Source organism: Heterocephalus glaber, unplaced genomic scaffold (genome assembly GCF_053883595.1).
Source record: "Heterocephalus glaber isolate CG9 unplaced genomic scaffold, H.glaber_assembly_v1.0 deba00001442, whole genome shotgun sequence".
NCBI classification, from domain to species: domain Eukaryota; kingdom Metazoa; phylum Chordata; class Mammalia; order Rodentia; family Bathyergidae; genus Heterocephalus; species Heterocephalus glaber.
Genome location: NW_028258296.1, coordinates 20,730,905 through 20,751,364, shown reverse-complemented (window position 1 = coordinate 20,751,364; position 20,460 = coordinate 20,730,905). Strand labels below are relative to the sequence as shown.

At 39.1% G+C, this 20,460-nt stretch overlaps 1 protein-coding gene and 1 pseudogene across 4 annotated transcripts in view; both read left to right on the top strand.

The window, feature by feature from the left end:
- Positions 1–20,460, top strand: part of Ddah1 (dimethylarginine dimethylaminohydrolase 1) — a 274,592-nt gene that overhangs the window by 195,579 nt on the left and 58,553 nt on the right. The window lies entirely within an intron of this gene.
- Positions 1–20,460, top strand: part of LOC147827626 (solute carrier family 2, facilitated glucose transporter member 3 pseudogene) — a 78,937-nt pseudogene that overhangs the window by 44,015 nt on the left and 14,462 nt on the right. Inside the window, exon 1 of the transcript XR_015451957.1 lies at positions 1–20,460. This exon is cut by the window's left edge and continues 44,015 nt beyond it; it is cut by the window's right edge and continues 14,462 nt beyond it. The product of XR_015451957.1 is annotated as a solute carrier family 2, facilitated glucose transporter member 3 pseudogene (transcript).

Below are 20,460 nucleotides of genomic sequence, written 5' to 3'. Positions count from 1 at the left end.
GATCAAACACTAGCAGGCCTGAAGGGAAGTTCTCAGTGCATGGCCAGCACATACAGATCCCTTCTTATCACGGGGAACAGACGCGTCTCCATGGGTGCGTACGCAGCTTTCTCAAGAGAGCATAGATCTGCAAGGTTAAACTAATATTTTTGGAGCAAAAATGGGACTTCTGAGAAGATTTTTATTATGAATTGTATTTTCTGGAAATGAAACTTTAGGCCAGTTGTAAATTACCAGAAAATTCACAAAGCATTTCTATTTGTAACTGATATTAAAGGATTTGGAAAAAAATCAAATTAACCTCAGACTAAAAGAGTATAGGAAATTGTTGTATGTTGGTCTTTTTAAAATGTTGTGTGAAAGACTTGACTGGGGAAAAATTTTTTCCCTGGCTGAAGAGAAAAATAGGTTTTCTTTTTTAAAGGCTACGCTTTCAGGACAAACTTAAAAAGAACTAGGTGCAAAACAGATTATGAAAATGTTTGCTTTTAAGTAAGATAGTGATAATGCTTCTCAAATTTACATGTAATTGAATATCTGATTCTACAATTAAACAAGTATTTTAAAACCACTAAAAAGCTGCCTCTCCTAGAATTCAAGGTAAAATTGTATTTCGGCTTCGTTGCAGTTCATTTTCCTTAAGAATACCATATAAGCAAGAAGTAATGTATCTACCCTTCCTCCAGGGTTTTCTGGTAGCTTTTTGTCTGAAACTAAGAGGTGGTCGCTGCTTTCACAAGAGGGAAAGATATGGATGCACTTAAAACAGAAAAGTCCCCAAGGGGTGGAGAGAGCGGTAGGATGTGGTTGGTGGGGGTGCAAGGTCGCCTGAAAAGGGGAGGAGGCTGTGAGGATTCTGAAGTTAGGAAAACAGAGATCAGCAAATTGCAGAGGTTACAGTTTGGGGCAGGTGTAGGGTGGGGCTGCGGGTGAAGTTTGCAGGCTCCACCCTTTGTGAAGATTATAAAAGCCTGTGTTTCCCACCCCGTGATGCTGCAAGAGTACTGAGCTGTCCGGAAGACCTGAAGAAAACTTGCTGCCTGCCTGAAAAGGACATTTTGCAGGTTTTGTTGACTGGAAGAGGTGGCTCTCAAACCCCACCCCTAGATCTTCCCAAGACTTGAAAAGAATTAGGACTATGGGGACATGCAAGGTGACACCGTCTCTGGTCTTCGCCATCACTGTTGCTGCAACTGGCTCTTTCCAGTTTGGCTACAACACTGGAGTCATCAGTGCTCCTGAGATGATCATAAGAGACTTTCTCAACTACATTTTGTCGGAGAAGTTAGCTGAGCCTCCCAGTGAGGGGCTTCTTACAACCCTCTGGTCCTTGTCTGTGGCCATCTTCTCCGTGGGCGGAATGCTTGGTTCCTTTTCCACTGGACTCTGTGTCAGCCGCTTTGGGAGGTGCAATTCAATGCTCATGGTCAACCTCTTGGCCATCGCTGGCGGCTTCCTTATGGCTTTCTGCAAGATGGCTGAGTCTGTGGAGATGCTGATCCTGGGCCGCTTGATCATTGGCATCTTTTGTGGACTCTGCACAGGTTTTGTGCCCATGTACACTGGAGAAGTGTCTCCCACCACTCTGCAGGGTGCCTTCAGCACCCTCCACCAGCTGGCCATCATTGTCGGGATTCTGGTGGCTCAGATCTTTGGCTTGAAATTCATCTTGGGGACTGAAAAGCACTGGCCGGTGCTATTGGGTTTTACCATCATTCCAGCCATCCTACAAAGTGTAGCCCTTCCATTTTGTCCTGAAAGTCCTAGATTCTTGCTCTTTAACAGAAAAGAAGAGGAGAATGCTACAAAGATCCTCCAGTGGCTGTGGGGCACCCTGGATGTGTCCCAGAACATCCAGGAGATGAAAGATGAGAGTGTTAGGATGAGCCAGGAAAAGAAAGTCACTGTGCTGGAGCTGTTTAGATCACCAGGCTACCGAGAGCCATCATCATCTCCATCATGCTGCAGCTCTCCCAGCAGCCCTCTGGGATCAATGCCGTATTCTATTACTCAACAGAAATCTTCAAGGATGCAGGTGTCCAGGAGCCAATCTATGCCACCATTGGAGCGGGTGTGGTTAACACTATCCTCACTGTGTTTTCTGTGTTTCTGGTGGAGAGGGTGGGAAGGAGGAGTCTGCACATGATCGGCCCCGGAGGGATGGCTTTTTGTTCCATCTTCATGATGATCTCTCTGTTACTGAAGAACACGTACAGTTTCATGAGCTACATCTGCATTGTGGCTATCTTGATCTACATGGCCTTCTTTGAGATTGGACCTGGCCCCATCCCCTGGTTTACTGTAGCAGAACCGTTCAGCCAGGGACCCCGCCCAGCTGCCATGGCTGGTTGTTCTAACTGGACCTCCAACTTTTTGGTTGCGCTGCTCTTCCCCTTGGCTGCAGCCTCCTCAGGAGCCTATGTTTTTATTATCTTTGCTGTTTTTCTCATTATCTTCTTGCTATTCACCTTCTTCAAAGTCCCTGAGACCCGAGGCAGGACTTTTGAGGATATCAGGCGGGCCTTCGAAAGGTGCACTCAGGAAGCCCCCAAATCTGGGAAGAGCCCCACCATGGAGCTGAACAGCCTGCAGCCTGCAAAGGAGCCTGGCTCCAGCATCTAAGCAGACCTCCTCCACGTCCCTCCTCCAGGACAGTGGACAGCAACCTCTCCCAGGGCTAGGCTAGGCTGGGAGAGACCTCACCAGGACAAACCCAGGACTGCTTCTGAGTGCTGCTACCCCAGTCCTGTCATACCCTTCAGTGAGCCCAGCTGGGTCAGCCAGTGGCCAGTGGCTTCTTGACTTCTTCATTTCTTGGAGCTGCTCTTCTGTTTAGGAGAGACAAGGTGAACCTACCTTCATTCCAGGTTTTATTATATAAATATTTATTTTTTTAAAGTGCAATTTTACCAACTAGTGAGAATGTTAGGGAGTGGAGGTGGCAGGGTGGTATTTAAATAGAGGTTATAGGTCAAGAAGGTTTGATACCAGAGAGGTTAGGGGAGAGAAGGGAAGACTCAGGGAGAAATGTCATTTGTCATTAGAGAGGTTGTGATGTGCTTCCCGAGGTGAGCACATGGCCTCTCGACAATTTCTGGTCTCACATGCAGACTCTAAGTTTCATTTCAGGAAAGTCATGTGCCTATATAGAAAAAATACTGGTTTCTTTTGGAAGTTTACTTTAAGATTACAGTTTACAAATAGTATTACTTGAAATCTGGGATTGTGTCTAAGATGGGCATTGTAATTAAAGGCGGTTAATGGGCTTTGATTTTGGACATAGCCCAGGGAATGGAAGGTTATTTGTAGAAAGCCCTCCCCATCCCCACCCTCCCTGGACCAAACAAGTCCTTCCCCTGTAGTAGACTCACATGTTAAGTAGCCCCCACGCCCACAGCCCTGGGAGCGGCCCTACGGTGAGAACCCCACTGGTTCTCAGTAGAGGTTTGATACTTCACTTTGTTAAGATATTTTATGTGTTAATTTTTATTTTGACTTGTAGCTTTAAAGGAATTCAGAGGAGAATCTTCATGGGTAATTTGAAATTTGTAACCTCAGCTCTAGGAGAGGATTTTTCCTGAACCATCGCTATGCACTTTAAGTATTTTGTCAGTGAAGGGTCACAGCATGCTGGTCCATGTCTGTTACCATGTCAAGTTATGCTTGTACCATGTTACTGTGACACCTGTCAGGTACCCTCATGGAACTGAACCCTTCCCATAGACACGTTTGAAACAGTCTGAGTAAATGTGCAGTGTCACCCACACTTGAGAGAATAGGAATGTTTGTGCGCTGTCACTTTGTTCGGGTGGAAGTGGTTTAGCAGCCACTTTCTTCCTTTGTTCCTACAGCCTCCTTCTGGGTAGAATGTATTCGAACTCATCCCTGTGAATAGAAGCAACATTGGCTCTGCTGGGTGGCATTTGCACCCAAAGTTTTCAGTTCAGACTCAACAGCTGTCCTTCCCCGCCGGAGAACAGGAGAAACACTTCCTTCCATACTGCGGTTTAGGGTGGAGGGCTCAGCCTCGCTCCCGTGGACAGGGAAGTGTGAGGACAGCCACATGTCCCTGGGGAACACTGGTTAGAGGAGGAGGAGGAGGCATTAAACTTTTAGGGGAATAAGAAGCAAATGAAGACTTGCTTCCAATTGGAGCAGTTCAGATAGTCGGGGTGATAGCCGGTGACTCCCCACCCCAGGCCATGGCATCTGCACAGTCATCTCCTCATCCCCCGATGCTCTTATACCTACCCCCTCTTCCTTCTCATAGGTTACTTGATCTCCTTTGCCCTCCTTGGTGCATACACATTTCAGACCCTTTGGCCAAGCTCTTGCAGTTAATAGTATCTCAGTCTCTGGTTTTCACCATTCCCGCTGGTCACTAAGCCTTTGGATAAACACGTAGCTAGGGAGCAAGGCTTTGTTTGAAAAGGTGACTTTCCTCCAACTGCATCTCTTCTGCTTCCTCAGTCACTTGGCAGTGATGCAGGGTAGAATTGTCCCCATTTCTCAGTGACCAGGTTGTAAATATTTCCGTATGGATTTTCTACTATTAATGTTATTGTGGTTCTCTGTTTTGAAATTTAAAAAATCTGAAAAGAAATTATATAACCATAGTATTCTGTATATGCCATTTAAACTGTCTTTATCTGATTTATTTAGTCAGTCTCCCAGAAAATGAATACAGTAAATCTAGGTTAAAAAAGGAAAATCTCAATAATGAAAGATTTATTTCTCATGATTTTCTAGTTTTCATAGTAGGTTTCCTTTTCTTTGGAGCTCTAGGCTCTTGGGGGAAAGGGAAAGATTTCTATAATTTTATTGTTAGACTTTGTCAACATAGCATATTATCATAGCTACTTTTCAGTACTTAAATGCTGTTTGTATGCAGAACTAAAATTTATTGCCAAGTGCTAGTCTACCCTACTCAGAAGTGTTCACTTTTTAGCCAGTGTTCTGGCATTGTATAGCTAAAGCTGTAGAAACCCCAGGCATCCACCTACCATGCCTTTGAAGAAGGTAATCACACCATGAGTGTGGATCAAATCTCTGCTTGCCTTGCCTTTGTTTTTCATTTATGTACCATCATGCTGTGGAAGGGATATAAGGGTGGTCATAAGGAGATATGCAATGAAAAGATAGGTGGAAGAATAAAGTAAGAATAATTACCATCAGCTAGAGCCAGGAACACAGTTAATGGTATACAGGTACTACACACCGTTGTAAAGTATGACACTGTCACAGATTGTGCTGTAAGCTTTCTCACTGCCAAAATAGATGTAAACCTGACAGGTGGTTTAGTCTATGAGGACTGAAAAATACAGGCTAATCAGTTAACCAAGGAGAAGGGAAGATATGTTTACTATAGGTTCAGTGAAGCATTTTCTCTTAGGAACCCTGTGTGGGCAGTGTGTGGTGAGGTAAACAGTATCATTTACCACATTTTTACAGTTGGTGCAGTTCACTGAATTCAGTATTACAGCAGCTGAACTCTCTTCATCCAGGCGTACATGTTGTATCTCTGAGAGGAGAGTAGACTGTGTTCTTCAGATGATCCACCCTGATTGTTTTTGATAAATAGTGTCATTGATTTTCTTTTCAAGATTTTGTTACTGATCAAGTGGCTAAGATGCAGCAAAACAAGGTCATGATTCTCCAAAGGAAAAATAAGCAACAAATGAATAACAACAAAACACACACACACCCAAAAACCTTTGAGTCCACTTGGACACATAGGCCAAAAAAAAAAAGAGTAGATCTTCTGTTTAACAGAGCTGACATAGAGACAATCTCAAAAAAAAAAGTGATTAATATCAGTAAAAAATCCATTGAACTTGGGAAATGTTGGTTTGTGTTGTCTTCAAGGTGAACTACCTGAGAATTATTAACACAGGCAACTAAACTGATTTAATTACCCCCATATTGTTAGTTATATGACCAACAAACAATAAAACAGCTTTGATTTTTAGGATATTTAAATTGCAGCCCTGCCCCCCCGCCATTTTTGGTCATTATCAGCTAGTAAATTTGTCTTCTCAGTTCATTCCTAGTTAGAGATTCTGGGAAAACACTCACAAAGAACACTTCTAACATCAGATGGGTGGGATTTTTCTCCAAATGGCCAGTTCTCCAACATCAGGTGCATCCTGCAATTTAGTTCAATCTGACATGATCTACCTGGAGTTAGCATCAGATCCTATAAGTTAAAGGCTGGATCCCACAAGATTGCCCCCAGTTTGTAAGTCTGGGATTTTTGAACTGCCGAGTGGTCAGCTATAAATTAGAAGGTTTCTACAACTTACTGCTTGTATTTAATAATTTGCTAGAATAGCTTACAGATTTCAGAAAAACTATATTTTACATTTATCAGTTAAATATAGAGGACAGGACTTAGGAAGAGTTGGATGCAAAAGATTCATAGGACAAGGTGTGAGGGTCGTCATGGAACTTCCATGCCCTCTCTGGGTGAACCATTCTCACTGCGTCAACCCTGAAGTTCATCAAATCTTGTCTCTCAAGAGTTTTTATGGAGTTTAACCTCTGTTCTTCCCTCATTCCTGGAGGTCAATGGTTGAAGCTGAAAATTCCAACCCTACAATTGCTTAGTCTTCCTGGTGACCAGCCCCATCATAAGGCTGTCTAGGGACCCCACCCTGCCACCCTCAGGTGCAGTGGAAAAGAGCTTGTTATGAAACAAAAGACACTCTTAATGCTCAGGAAATTCCAAGGGTTTTAGGAACTCTGTGCCAGAAACTGGAGGCAAAGACCAAATCTATTTCTTCTTATACTACAGAGATAAATCATTATATAAAGAATGTTTGGCTTTCTGGTATCTATAGCAGAACAAGTGTCTGTTTCATCCAGAAGCTGTATAGGATCAGTAAGAAACAAGCTGAAAAGAAGAGAAGCCAGAATATGCTCACAATCTTTTATTGCTTTTGCATCTTCCCTTCTCTCCTAAAAAAAAAAATAATTGCACCTGGAGTGCAGGAGATAGAGACCTTTTATCTCTATTCTTCATATTTCCTTAGAGAAGGAGACCATGACAGTGAGCTATTCTGGTCCTTTTATCCTCAGGAAATGGCTAGCGTTGTTGGTTATCATACTTTAGAATGAATTAGCAGGTAGCTTCACATCAGGCAGCAGTTTCTAGCATTTTTCTCTTTGCTCAGCAGAGCAGCCATTGCTCTCTGTTCTCTGTTGGCTTGTGGAAAGTCTGGGCACAGGTGGGTAAAGGAGATGATACTGAAGTTGGGTTTTTAAATCAGATTCTCCCTACATGTTGATCAGGCTGTTACATTCTAAACCAGGAGGTAGGAAACCTGGCCAGTTCTCCACTTTGGCCTTTACCAGGAAACTGTGAATGCAGCTAACATCTGACTGCCATTTGTCAGTGTCTCTTTCTAATTAGGCATAAGGTGGAGTAGAGGAAGGGGAGTCATGAGTGGCATCGCTGACCACCAGCAAATAGAACAAGGACACTGGAGCAGGACTGAGCTTGACCTAACACAGAAGAATTTGTGACTGCATGTTCCTTTCCTTCCTTTGACTTCAGATATAAAATTGAGAAGACTTTCTCTTTCTATGATAAATAATAAAGATGCTTCTTTTTTGTTAGAAGAAGTTTTCTAGGGATGTCAAGTTTGATCACACATTCTTTTTGCCATCATCACTGAATTATATTAGTATAACTGTAACAGAAATGTTTGGTACTTCTTTAATTGTGATTCCACTGCCTGAAATTCCCACTCTATCTCTCCCTACTTTCATTTCCTTTTGAAAAATGAATTCCAACTTCAGCTAGAGCATGAGTTCCCCGAGGTTACAGACTTCATCTTAATCATCCTCATGTTGTATCATTCATTCATCCTTGACCCATTTATTCATTCCAAAAAATCTTATTAGCATCTCCCACTTGGTGAGACACTGTGGCTGGCCCCATATATTATGTGACAGTAAAATTTAATAGACGGCAAGTAGATAGCAATTAATGAACATTTACTGAATAGAGCACTATACTAAGTGCTTTGTATACATTGTTTTACTCAGCACAACAGCCATGAGGCAAAAACAACCATTAATATCAATTTCACAGATGAAGAAACTGAAACTCTGAGTATAAGTAACTTACCCAATCAACTGTCAGCTGTCATAACAAGGATTTGGACTAAGCTGTTCAATTCCAAATCATATGAATTTAATCATTTGCTTCAGGCCTTACAGGGATTATCAAATCGAATTCCTCTTAGGAAATTCTGGGCCATTGGGATTCTCAGCAGGCCACCTGTCAGCCAGAAGACAAAACATTTTGTATTGAAAGTCGGTAAAAATAGCTTCAACAGAAGCACAGGAAAGGTGACACCTTCTTTCTTCATTTTGCCAGTTTTCAGAGAACTATTGGTTGTCCTAAAGTGTTAATAGTCACTAGGATTTTCCTGAGTGCTACCTCCAGAAACACCTACGGCTTCTTATAGTGATATTTTCGTGTAAAATGATTCTGGTTAACACATTTAGAAATTACACTGGGAGGGAAAAGTTGAGACAAATTAAATGTGTTGTTTCTGCCCATGCTTCTAGTCTCATTTCTCAGGAAAAACAATGAACACGGGTTCAAATCATTTTTTACAATTACACTAAGTTATTTGGATTATTTCTCTAATCTCATAGTTTATGACATTCGCTGTCTATATAACTTGCATTTACAAGACTAGAATTCAAGAAGTCTTTTTTTTCTTAACAATAATATGGCAGGGAGTGTAGCTCAGTTGTAGAGTACCTGCCTGGCATGTATGCAGCCCTGGATGCTATTCCCAGCCCTGTGGAAAAACCCACACCACCAATAGCAGCAATAATAGGTTAAATTGAGAGCCTACTATGTGTCAGGCTTCATACTAAAGCTTTTACATGTATTATTTCTTTTGTCTTCATTATTTCATTTAATCCTCACAGCAACCCTACAAAATAGTCACTGTTATGATCTCCACTTTATAGATAAGGAGCTGAAAGTTGGAAGAATTAAGTAATAACTCAAGGTTACAGAGCTAGTAACATAGCGTTAGACCCTATACTCGAGAGAAGCTCTGGCTGATTCCAGTGAGCCCTCTGCTTCTCTGGACCACCTCTGCCAGGCTAACTTGACTACAGAATAAACTACCACCACCTAAGAGGGGTCCCTTGAATAAGGCCCTGTGGTCCAAACATGCAGGTTTCCTAGCAGCAGTATTATTTGAAGAAGAGGCCTGCATGTTTTCTAACTTAATAAGATCATTAAAAATATTTTTAGGGTAAGATAGTTCTGCTAAAAGCAAGTTATTAGAGAACATGGTCATTAAGCTATCACTTAGTGCTTATTTTACTAATCCTTTATTTTCTTTGAAGAGGATTCTGGTTTTCGTTACCAGGGCTAACTAGGATGTTTTCCCCCAAGCCATTCTGAATTTGATTTTGCTTAAAGCAGAAAAGCTCCCTGGCTGAAGCTGTAGTTCTGTGTTCCCAGCTGCTTTGCTCTATGCCAGTACCTTGAAGTCCTTTAGCAAAGGTACCCTAGCAGGCTGAGGCTCTATTATCCAGGGGCTTTAAAAGATAAGGCAGAAAAGAAGAGGGAAAGAATCAGCAGTGATTATTAATTATGCTTCTAGGTCTGTTAATTTAAGTATAATGATTAAATTTGCTTATTAATCACTCTGCTATAGGTCCATCTCCCAAATGGAGTTCAGAGACAGACTGTCATGCCATTACAAATGGTGTCCTTAATTAGCTTCCAAGTTCTGTTAACAGTTTTATCAGAGCATAGCATTTAAAGTAACTTTTAAATAAATCCGAGAATTTTACTTTCATCTCATGCCAACATCACCAAGAATCACTGCATTTCTTCCTATAGAAGAAATTGCTAGACTACCCATTTATTTGTTGAGGGGAAACTGTTGGTCTTCATTGTTTTAATGAGGAAAAATAGTCACTTGAGTTATGAGAAATTGCATAATGTTGTCATAGAGGTTGTCAGGGAAGCAAAGTAACAGTAAGTACATGGGCTTGAGAATTCACTTCTATCCATGAAAGATTAACAGCTACAGGAATTTCCCTTTTGCTGTAAACAATTAGAAAACTGGACCAACTACGTGAAACAACAGTTCCTGGACAGTGTACACGGGGAAGTGTAGGACTGTGATCCCTGAGAAAAGGGAAACAAATGAAGCAAGATCTACAGTTTCTGTAGCTAATTGTCTAGGGGCAATTTCCAGGCCACAGCAGAGGGAGGGAGAATGGAAGGGAGATCAGTAGTCTTGCTGTGTTAAGGGGACAAAAATTAGAGTTCGAAGAAACCACAATGGTAAAATTTTGGGTTTGAGTTTTAGAGATGCGGAACTCCACAAAGAGAATATTCCAGAGACCTGCAGAAACATTACTTAATGCTTTGGGAGGTATTTATCTGTGTATGCATAAGAGAATCTACCCAGGGCTGGAGGAAGAACCACCATAAAATAGGCCAAACAATTCCCAGAATTCTTGGAAAAATGAGAATAACTTGTAGTCCCACAAGCCAGAATGGAAAGACCTTCTATGACACAGAGCTTTGGGCATTCAGAAGCCCCATCCCTTAGCAGTGATAAAGTAGATTACTTTATAGGAGCATCTTTATACCAAATAAAGACTGCCCTTGATTCTCTGTAAAACAGGCTTAAAGTAATCCTCAAAAGGATCAAGTTGATTTGAAATTTAACTACATACCAAAATCAAAGCTAACACTCTTTAAAGAAATACAATACAATCTACCACTGAATGATGTTTACAACATCCGGTATCTAATTTAAAATTAACAATTATGCAAAGAATCAGAAAAATATGACCCATATTCAGGAGAAAAATCAACTTAATAGAAAGAGACATGTAAATGATAAAAATCATGGAAGTAGTAAATATTTCAAGATAGCCTTAAAATAATTGTCATAGGGCCAGGATGTAGCTCAGTGGCACTGCACCTGCCTTGCAAGTGCAAAGTCCTGAGTCTGATTCCTGGTACCAGAAAAAAGAAAGAAAATAGCTGTCATAAAATCTCATGCGTATGCTTAAGGGTATATAGAAAAACTCAGTGTGGCTGTGCAAGATGTGGAAGATTATAGAACAGACTCAAATGAGGGCTGGGGACTTAGCTCACTGGTGCCGCTGCCTGCCTCAAAAGCACAAGGTCCTGAGTTTGATCCCCACTACCAAAAAAAAAAAAAGTAGAAAAGACCCAAATGACATTTGTAGAAATTAAAAGCATATCTCCAATAGAAAACACACTGGATGGAATTAAGAAAAGTTTAAACACTATAGAAGAAAAGATCAATGAACTTGAAGACATCACAATAGAAACTTTCTAAAATAAGACACAGAGTAAGAAAGACTGCCAAAAAATCCAAACAAACCAGTTGGGGTTAGGGAGATCACACACACACATAAATCTGAATGAATGATGTCTGAGAATTTTTCAAAGTTGAAAAATATATACCTACAGACTTAAATACTCAGTCCCAAATATTGGAATGATAAAGCCAAACCAAAATATATCATAAGCAATAACTGAAAATGAATGACAAAAGTTTAAAACGGCTCAGTGGGAAAAAATCATTGCGTATAGAGGAGAAAAGAATGGCCACAGAATTCTCATTAGAAACCATGCAGCCACCAAAAGAATGTAACACCAATCTTTAAAGTGCTGAAAAGAAACCTACAGTTCTGTGTCCAGAAAAAAAATCCCTTTCAAATCTATAATTCTTCCTCTAACACGGATGGGGTCAGATATTTTTCAGATTTTGAAAAGAAATGGGGTGTTTATATTTTATAACATAGCACAGTTTAATCAAACACATTTGTACAGCAAAACCAAAGATATCCATTCTGAATGAGATAAAATCTATAAAATTTTTCACATCAGGTCAGGTTTTAGTACCAGATTTTTTTTTTTTTTTTTTTTTTTTTTTTTTGGTACTGGGATTGAACTCAGTACCTTGTGCCTGCGAGGGAGGTGCAGTGCCACTGAGCCAAATCCCCGGCCCTAGTACCAGATTTTTTAAAAAAAAATAATACTCTTGCTTTGGAGGACTTTGATTTTTCAGAATTATAAATAAGAGAGTTTGTGCTGGTTGCTGTTCTAGATGTTGTAACTGTATTACCTTTAATCCTTACCAAGCATATATTCTTGTTATCTCAGCTTTACTGAAGTTGAGGCTCACGTTAAGTAATGGAGCCACTCCCAAATGGAAGGGACTCTTGCCTGCTCCTGAGGTAGCTGAAGAAACCAAGAGAAAGGAGAGAACTGAAACTGTAGGCTCCTCCTAGCGATGACACTGCCGCCATCATGTAAACCAAGGACTTCATTTGGTGATGCCTGGGGAGAATTCACACCTCATGGAATCCCTTCAGCGGAGTGGAACAGCTGACCTCCTGTGCTGAACTCTGGGTTGAATCATGTCCTCCTGTGGCTTCAGTGTTCATTCCGGCACCACCCTTTCTCTACTGCCCCCCACCAATGAGTATAGACAGAATGAGAGAGAGACAGAGACAGAGAAACAAAGACAGACAGAGAGGGAGACTGAGACAGAAGGAGACAGAGACAGAGAAAACGTTAATGCAAAGGGACCTGTCAGGACCAGAATATGTGGCTAGAGAAAGCAGCATGGTTCATGTAGCCAGTGGTCAGTGGGGTACCGCTGTTTTAGATTTGGCAGTGCCGGCCCGGGATGTAGCTCAATGGCTCCACGCCTGCCTTGCAAGCACGAGGTCCTGAGTTTGATCCCCGGTATGTATAAATAAATAAATAAATAAATAAATAAATAAATAAATAAATAAGTGCAACAGTGCCAGTGACCAAGAATCTGAGTCTGTAGCGAGCCGTTGTACAGTCTGGAAGATAACAGTCAGCACAAGATACTGTGTAAATGCTCAGTGTCAGTGTCACTTCACGAGAAAGTGGTGGAGAGGAAGGAGAAGGATTTGAAATGAAATCTAAAATGATTGAGAGGGCCGGGGATTTAGCTTAGTGGTTCTGCCGCCTGCCTCGCAAGCAGAAGGTCCCGAGTTTGATCCCCAGTGCTAAAAAAATAAAATAAAATAAAATGATTGAGAAATTGTTGACTACATTTACTTGGATTATTTTCTGCTTCTAGAAACATTTCCAGGTATAAGAAAATGATACCACATTTTCACATAACAGAATTCGTGAGTTTTTAAATTACCTACTACACATTATGTAAGGCCATAGGGACTGGTTCCTCATTTGTTAAATAAAGAAAGTAATAATTTCACACAGTTGTATAAAATTTTAAAGAGTAAGTTGCAGGAAAATAAACTTAATATACTTAAAAGAAAATTTCAATGTAAATGTTAGGTAAGCTTAGGTTTTTAAACTGTTGAGGTTTCTGTTGTTTTAGGAAAATTACTTTGGCCATTGTGTGCATGATGAATTAGAGAAGGAAGAGCCAATTGGAGGAGATCGCTAGGAGGCTTTGCCATTTTTCAGGCAGCTAGGAAATTGCAGTGGATGTGAATCCAAGAGCCCTTCCACTGGTAGAAACATGGAGAAGGGGGAGGAATTAGAGAAGAGTTAAAGATGATGCTAAGTTTCCAAGACTGGTGACACAAGCACTCTTCAGTTTCCTCTTCTGTAGAATTGTGGTGAGAATAGTGCATAATTCATGACTTTGTTGTGAAGCTTGAAAGTAACTAAAGTCAACCAGGAGGAGAGTCCAGAAGAATGCCATTACTGAGTGCAGCTATCTCGGGTACTGGTGGGAGAATACTGCTGCGGATATAAGGGAAAGAGCATGTTCACTGCTCAGGGCTGTAAAAGACAGCTCTGAAATGTAACTAACTCACTGGTGACTTTGAGCAGGGCCATCAGTGTGTTTATCTGTGAAACAAGGAATTGGATAATTTCAAGAACCCTTTCAGCTCTTAACCATTATATGGTTCCCTAATATTTGTTACAGGTAAGTCAGAAATGGAAATAATTTATTTGCAGATAATACAGCAAACAATTAAGTTCAGTACACTTTTAAACCATCTCTTGCCTACTCTAATACATATTTTTTTGCATTTTAAAGCACATTAGGAAATTTAGAAGTAGCAAAAGTAAAAATTTTTTTGAAATTTGCTCTGGAGAGTTTTTCTTTTTTAAGTTTAGAATTTCAAGTTGGGTATGATGACACACACCTGTAATTCCAGCACTTGGGATACTGAGGCAGGGGGATTGCTGTGAGTTCAAGACCAGTGTCAGTAGGTAACATAGTGAGTTCAAGGCCAGCCTGAACTACACAGCAATACCCTGTGTCAAAAGAAAGAAAAGGAAGAACTTCAACTCTTCACCTGTCCCTATAAATTCTCTGCAGGGTTTCAGATAAATGTAGGTTGCCTCCTCCACCCTCTGCTATGCCTGGGTTAATGATGTCACAAACAGCTTTCTGAACGCTTACTTCATTTGCAAGAATAGGCTATTTCATTTGCCAGGATTTCCACTTGTTAAAAAGAATCCCAGTCTCCATAGACAGAGTACCAACTTACTGTTACTCTTTCTGTCTTTGGCAGCAGAGTGCAATCCAATTTCCATTAAATTGCTAGGAATTTGTATTATTCAAGACATGATAGGCACATAAACAAGCTAAGATTTGCATTTGGCATATCTGGGAAGAAACTATGAGAAAATACAAAATGACCCCCTGCTAATAGTTTACACCTGCTCTATTGCTTTGCTCTTATACAGATTTCGTTCGTCCTCATTAACTTCTTTTATGCTTTTCTGTTTTTCAAAATTTTACACCCTCTCATATGTATTGAACAAAATTATGTTCCATTTACATCCTTTGTAAGTGCCAGTATGCAAAATATGATTGAAATAGTGGAATGGAATTCAATAAATCACCTATAAAATCAAAATACTTTATTACTGTATATTTGTATGAATTTCATATGCTGAAAATTTCACTCACTTTATTTATATTTTCAATGTGTTCAGCTATCAGAAATTAGAGATGAAATACAAAACCTGTCAGTTTTTGTGTGTCAGCTGTATATTTTCTAATTCAAGTAGACAAGATTCAAATATTAATGAAGAGGAAGAAAAGTTTTCAACTTACTCAGGAAGCCAAATCTTCAATTCTCAAATAGATTTCTCAAAAGCCTACTGTGAGAGGAGGCATGTTGCATGCGTATCAGAGAGATAGAGACGGGGGTGGGGTGGGGGGGTGGAATATGTTTTCCTTCCTGAAAGAAACTTGTAGGGAAAATCTGGCCAATATCGTGAATTGCTTCTGTTGTTAAATTTTTCTTATCTGTAACAGTTGAAAAACACCCAGACCATTTAGCCTGCACTGTATGTAAACCTCTAAAACCACCCCTGCCTGGATAATGTTATGGAGGACTGTCGTCCTCACTGTTGTCTTCCTATGCCGAGCCACGTCTATTCTATGGCCTTTGGTTTTGGTCAGACAGCATATGGTTCTTCATTTGGTGACAGAAAAAGGGGCAATGTCAGCCTGTATAAACACTTGAAAGGAAATCTGACAGTTTGTGCCTCAATTTGGACTGTAGAAGACAATTTAAATATATATATAAAATTCTGAAATGTTTTGAGTACAAACAACTTTTTACTAGTAGTCAACATTAGCTTTTCATCTCAAAAATATTTCTAGTTCATCAGGAACCTTGTTATACAATAAATAAAAGGACATAGATTCTAATCCTGCTGTGCTCCTATAACTACCAGACTGTTATTAAACCTAGTTGAGACTTGGCCTTCTGATCTTTATAACCACTAAGGTCTTTTCTGTTTTTCCCATTTTATGATTCTGTGAGTTTCTTTTCATTTAATTCTCCAATCCAGAAATTTACCACACATATCTACACGTAGCTTTGATGTATATTAGGTAATCTGTAAATATTTGTTAGCGTAATGGTGTGTTTTTCTGTTTCTGATGGGTTGTGAAATTGGATTGTTTTTATATTGGGGGTATTTCTCATTTTTATTTTTGTTGAATCATATTATTGTTGCTTTAACATTTGCCTCCTCTCTACTCTGGCTTTATGGATGATTTATAATTGGTTTTCATGCACTCTCCCTAAGATGTTTCAGAGAGATGCTGCAGGACAGACTACTCCAGCCCCTCTTGGAACTGGATCCTGATCTTGGTCCATCTAGAATGACACAAATATGTTCCTATTCATAAAGTAGTTAAGGAAGTGAATTTTACTTTCATTCAGCTTGATTTTGCTGGTGAAAAAAACATTTCGGTGACACTGGCAGATTTTTCCCAAGCTGCTTGCTCTATGGAAAGAAAGCTCCTCCTACTCTTATCTGTTGGAAAATTGTTGGGATAGAGAAAGTTATTTTGTACCCTTTGTTTAGGAAGATACACCCTTTCTGCTAAGACTCTAACGTGGATATAGAGTTGAAAAACTACAGAGAAATTATTGCTTCCTGCTTGATGATCACATTTTAAAGTTGAGACATTTGCTCCCTCAACTTTAGTTCTTTTTTCCATCATAGATTTTCAATTATTTTTTGAATGGGGAATAAACTAGTTCCCAGGAAGACAGTGTAAAGGACATGTTCGTTCTTTTTAAAATGCCTAGCTTCATAGAGTATCCATTCAACTTCATATATTTTCAATACTTAACACCCTAATGACATCAGTGACTTAATATTCCATTTATAATAGACAGTTATGCTAATTAAAAAGCCAAATCAAAGCATTTAATCCATTGTCTATTATTATTTGCCCTGAGAGACTATCTGAAGACTCATAAGGTTTGATTTGAACCCCAGAATTAATAAGGGAAGCCAAAACTTCCCTGGTGTTGAGTAAAATAACCCCTTTGCTTTCAAACTTCCTATGAATAGCAGTATTGTCTATCACCATTAATACAGGACCAGGACCGTACCATTCCATACTTGGATTTGTTTTTATTTTTAAGGAATGCTGGAAAATTGTGGAAATGAATGTTTTTTCTTTTATTTTTTTCCTTAATACCTCATGGATCCTGACCTTTTCTTTTAAACTGGCTTAGAATGTGTTTCCCTTAAAATTGGTCACTGACCCCAGAATAAGTTTGATTTTCTTTTTCCATGATCTTTGCTAAAGAATTCTGTTAATAACATACTAAACTGGATTACAAACTTACTGAATAAGTGCTTTGAATTCTGGGCAGCCTTGGGATAAAGGGCATAGAAAAAGTAGTACTGCATAGAATGAAATTGGGCAAGTTGGTATAAAGGAAAGGAATGCAACTGTATGGTTGATGTGATCAAGTCTTAGAGTAGCTTTATTAGCAATTTAATGGAATATGGTTTTCAAGCACAATAATGGCTTCAGTTGAAATGTCTGTTCTGCTCTTTTTCCCATACACTTTGGAATGAGTAGAATGTGACAGTTGAGCTTTCAACAAGCTTCATGAATTTTAAATCCTCCTTAGTTATAAAATAGATTACATGGCATGTAGTCAGTGTGGACAAGGAGTTGGCAGCCTCGTCGGGTATTATGCACTATCAGGTGTCTTCAAGATAATGAGGGGCTCAGGTTGACCAGGTGCATTCTGGGTCTGCTCTGTGTATCCACAAAAAACAGTTGACCTCTCTCTGTCCAACATTTAATAATTAACTATTTTGCAATCAGATGGTTCCTTTCCCACCATTTGGTGCAAAAATTTTCAAATTTCGTATTGTGAAAGAAAAAAACCTCCACTAAAGTCTCAGAACAACTTCTTTCATGGCAGCTAAATTTTTCTGTTTTGTTCTTTCTTCTTGCTAATCCATGTATATTTAGAGAAGGGATTTCTACATTGCATTCTCAAATTTTAACACATATCCTAATTGCTTCTGAAGTATTTCTTTAAATGTTTTATAAAGTCATTCACAAATTCTGTTACCACCATAAAAGTCTGAATCTCTGCTTTGGATTAAGTCTCATTCTAAAATTCAGTATAAGGAGATTTACTTATTCTATTTGGAATTACAACAAATGACTTTTCAAAAGATAGCTTTTCAGAAAATCCAAATTAACCTCAATTAAATACAGTATGACAGATTTTTGATTGCTTTCTAAAATGCTATGTTTTTATTTAAGTATGAAGTATGTGTGTATAATTTTATAGTAATATGAGCAAAAAATATTATAAACATAATAGGAATTCTGGAAATTTATGTGACAGATTATTAACAGTGAGTGATATCTATGCATGGATATTTAGATTTCAAAGATTTTAATGGTTTTATTTTACTGACTTTACTTCCTAATTTTTCTAGATTGGATGTGTGGGGTTGAATGTTATTTTTCCACTTCATGTCCAGAGAGCATGGGCTTTAAATAGTATAGAGTTAATATAAATTGCTTGCAGTTTGGAAACACCAAGGACAAATGTCTGGAAGACATAGAAGATGAAAAGCTGGGTGACCAACTGCTTTAATAGGAAGCTGAGATGGCACTACTGTCTGTGTTGGGCATAGTTGTACTGCCAGAATTTGTGGACAAAGAATGTGCAAGTGTTGGCATATACTAGAAATGAGTCATGTAGGACAAAAGGCTGGGCTGGGGCTGCTTCAAGTCCAGCTCAAGACAATTGCCCAAGATACATAAGAACAGTAATGAGAGTAGTGGAGTAAGCCACAGGTGCACTAGGCCTGATGACCCAAGCAAAACAGACTCCTGTAATACAGCTCCAAGTGCTCCAGGCTTCCATGTTTGGAGTCATATTTGGGTGTGTAGAATAATAGCCTGTATTGATAAAGCTATATTCTGTAGGCATAGATCTGCCTTAAGAACAGGCAATGATCTCGATAGTTGTAGGGAGTGAATCAATTTTAAATATTCAAACTACAGGATCCCACATATTTTTCATATTCTACCAGCAACACATCAATTGTTTTCCACCACTGGCCATTGCTCTTTTCATTTTTATGCATTTCCTTTGGTAAGACAAATATTTTTTAATTTTTAAAAACTTTTAATCCTAGTTTTTTGCATAATCCTTTAACTGTTAAATTTATCCACGTTCTCCTTGTTCTTAGAGCTATCTCTTGGTTTCTCTCTGGATCTTTATAAAGATATTTTCTAGTTCATTGCATAGACACTAAGTGGTATTGATCACTAATGAGGTCTTATGTTAAATTGTTCCCTGAAGACCTGAAGGGGTTAATCTACTTTTTGAAGTTCCTGAGATACTTTCTAGGAGAAACTGAAAAAAAACAAGAAAATCTCGCCAATGATATAATGTCAATAGAAAATATTTTGGTGGGCCGGGGATTTAGCTCAGTGGTTCCGGCGCCTGCCTCACAAGCACAAGGTCCCGAGTTCGATCCCTGGTACAAAAAATATATATATGTATTTTGGTTATATGTTTGCATAATACTAAAGCATTTAGCTTTGACGGCATAAAGAGAATTGTGTTCACTGAGGATTGATTTCAGCATCTGAAGGTTAACTAACTTATATGATGTTAAGTTTAATTAAAAAACATCAGAAAACTTTACAAATTATAACTACTATTTAGCTGGTTTTTTCACAATGTGAGCTTTGTTAGTTTCTAAGCTTTGTACATTTTGTAAGAAGCACATTCCTCTTGTGAAATGGAATGCATCTGATCTATAATAAATCTGCTTGAGAGACAATAGATTCTACCCAGTGCAGCCCTGGTTCAAGGAAAAAAGACAATAAATAAGGGCAATGACATTTATGGGATCTACTTTCATCATGTTCTGCCTCATGAGAAGTGTGTCTACATCGTGTTGAGCTTATTATACATTGAGAACTACTCCAAACCAGATGTGAAGTCTCTTCTGTTTTATATCCCTGGTGACTATTCCTCAAATAATGTTTTATTTTAGAATTAGTTAATCTTTAGGAATAAATTGGAAATAGAAATAAAGTTCTTTTTGAGAAGAAGAAAAACTACAATAAAGGGAAGAAGCTTATCTTATTTTTCAAAAGCAATTTGGGAAAGGCAAAACCTATTAGCTAGATGATAATTAGTTTTCCATGATAAAACATTGACTGGAATGTTTATATTAGGAAAACATAATTGAACTGTTCCATTCTCAGTCCAGCAAAGAATGCCCAGATTTGATAACAGAGAAGAGAACTTATTCACTATTTTTCTTACCACTGTGTTAAAACTAGATGAATTTCAAATCTATGTACAATTTTTTGAAGCTAGCTCTTTTGGCATTGAGGTGGGGTAGGGTTCTAACCTAGGGCTTCAAGCACAATGTTAGGTAAGTGCTGAGCCACTGAGCAACATCCCCAGCCCTCAGAGTTCGCCATTTTATACACTGTGAAGAGAAAGAAGCCTTCGCTTACTATCCATATTCACACAAATATTCAGCTGGTATTTTGTCACTAACACATTTTAAATAAACTCCAAGAGAAGCAAATGTATGAACATATGACAGAGAGTTTAAAAAATAATTTGCCATGCTGCAGCCTGGAATCA